General features: G+C 38.8%; 1 pseudogene; it reads left to right on the plus strand.

Annotated features, from left to right (window-relative positions):
* The first annotated feature begins 205 nt into the window (after window positions 1-205).
* LOC129553513 (olfactory receptor 8H1-like) lies at window positions 206-1153 on the plus strand (annotated as a pseudogene).
* The last annotated feature ends 1581 nt before the right edge of the window (window positions 1154-2734 follow it).

Raw genomic sequence — 2734 nt, forward strand, 5'->3', positions numbered from 1 at the left:
GGCTTTCTATTTTGTTCCATTAATCTATACTTCTGTCTTTTTGCCAGTACCATACTGTCTTGATGACTGTGGCTTTGTAGTAGAGCCTCAAGTCCGGCAGGATAATTCCCCCAGTTCCATTTTTCTTCCTCAAGATTGCTTTGGCTATCAGAGTTTTTTGTAGTTCCATACAAATTGTGAGATTATTTGTTCGCATTTGAACACTATGGGCAGAAGGAATATCACACATGTCTCTGATTTCATCCTCATGGGACTGACAGACTCTGAAGAGATCCAGCTGGTCTTCTTCACCCTCTTCCTCCTGATCTACCTGATCACTGTGCTGGGGAATGTGAGGATAATACTGATAATCTACCGGGAACCCCAGCTTCACACACCCATGTATTTTTTCCTCAGTCACTTGTCATTTCTTGACCTCAGCTACTCAAGTGTCATCACCCCTAAAACCTTAGACAACTTATTGACTTCCAACAAGTATATCTCATACCTGGACTGCTTCATCCAGTTGAATTTTTTTTATCTTCTTGGCCGCCACTGAATGTTTCCTTCTCTCCTCCATGGCCTATGATCACTATGTAGCCATCTGCAACCCTCTGTGTTACCCTGTTGCTATGTCCACTAGGCACTGCTGCTCCCTAGTCTTTGCATCGTATTTTATTATCTTCATAGTTTCCTTCATTAATGTGCTTTGCATGTGAGGACTGCGTTTCTGTGACTACAATGTAATCTATCACTTTTTCTGTGAAGCACCCCCAATTTTAACCCTGTCCTGTACTGACACAGGGGACATCGAAATCATGATATTCATTTCTGCTGGCTCAATCTTAATGCTGTCTCTTATCACAATCTCAGTGTCCTATGCATCCTTCCTGTCTACTATCCTGAAAATTACTTCCACTTCAAGGAATCAGAAAGCCTTGTCTACTTGTGCCTCCCATATCCTGGCAGTCACCATCTTCTTTGGGACTATGATTGTCCTTTACTTAAAACAAAGTAAGTCCTACTCCTTGGGAAAGGATCAAGTGGCTTCTGTTTTTTACACTATTATCACCCCATGCTGAATCCACTCACATAGAGTCTTAGAAACAAAGAAGTGAAAAAGGCTCTCAGTAGAGTCGAGTAGAAAAGAAAGGGCTGCAAGGAATTAAAGTAGCACTGATGATAAATTTTAAGGTCATTTTTTTTTCTTTCCTATAATGTACATCTTTGTTATTTTTCCCAATCCTTTTGTTTGTTTGTTTGTTTGTTTTCTTCTATTGAACCTTCCTCTGCTTGCCCAAATATAATCTCAGGGATTTCAGGGAATACGCCTTTATAAATTCACCTTGTAATTGGAAAGCATGAAGCACATTAATATACGTGATTTTTAAGGGGGACTGATTTGCAAAATGAAAAAGCAAAGCTGTCAGCTTTTAAACTATATCATGCACACACCCATGTATAATTCACTTCAAATAATTTTTTAGTGGTGAAAGAGATCTAATTGGGAAATAATGATAACACTTTAAAAAGTTATATTATTTATTTTGTGGAGAAGTCAAACAACAGAGGGGTTTTGAGCACTTGCTTTGGAAATAATGTTCCATGATTTGCAACTCTAGGTCTGCTATCTTTTAGCTGTATAACACTTAATAAATCCCTGAAACTTTAAGCCTCATGGTTTATCAACTACATAAAATAAATAATAAGCCCAGGTCCAGAGGGGTTTCCCTGGTGGCTGAGATGGTAAATACCCTCGATGTGGGAGACCTGGGTTTGATCCCTGGGTTGGGAAGATCCCATGGACAAAGGAGCCTTGGTGGGCTATAGCCCATGGAGTCACAAAGAGTAGAATGTGATTGTGTGACTAAGTACACACATAACAGGTCCAGAGAGTTTCTGCAAATATTAAATCAGATAATAGATGCATCAAATTTAAGACTTTACTAATTAATTCTGACCATTATCACTAGACCAGTCACATTGCTGGGCATTTTTAATGCATAACGGTTATTCCTTAAATAATTCAAAATTTGGGAATTAAAATGATGTATGTTAGTATTGGAAATAATTTGAAAAAAACTGAAAAATTTAAGGAAATGGAAACTTCTTCTTAACATATATTAACAAATTGTAGGTGTTCTTCTCGACTGATAGTTATGCATGTATATATTATATACATGATAAATATTTCTGACATTTTCTATGTACCTTTTGGCAATTCTTTATGTACACTTGCAAGCTCAATCTTTGATTTTTTTCTCATATCATTTAACTCTTAAAATGAATGTGTTTGGGATACAGGAGGAAAATTGAGTCTCTTATTTTGCAATGCTTTGGATATGAAATGTTTGCAAATTTATCCAACTAAAAATCTGCATGCAGTGATATATCTTTGTTGGGCAACCTGAAGCATTCAAGATCCCTACTTTGTGTTATGTATCGACAGTTAAGTTCAGTTCACTCGCTCAGTCGTGTCCGACTCTCCACGATCCCGTGAATCACAGCACGCCAGGCCTCCCTGTCCATCACCAACTCCCGGAGTTCACTCAAACTCATGTCCACAGAGGCGGTGATGCCATCCAACCATCTCATTCTCGGTCGTCCCCTTCTCCTCCCGCCCCCAACCTTTCCTAGCATCAGAGTCTTTTCCAGTGAGTAAACTTGGATCCATACATGACCACGGGAAAAACCATTGCCTTGACTAGACAGACCTTGGTTGGCAAATTAATGTCTCTGCTTTACAATACACTAT

The sequence above is a fragment of the Moschus berezovskii genome, chromosome 14 (assembly GCF_049115385.1).
Source record: "Moschus berezovskii isolate FMDL1 chromosome 14, NW_MosBer_1.0, whole genome shotgun sequence".
Taxonomy (NCBI): Eukaryota; Metazoa; Chordata; class Mammalia; order Artiodactyla; family Moschidae; genus Moschus; species Moschus berezovskii.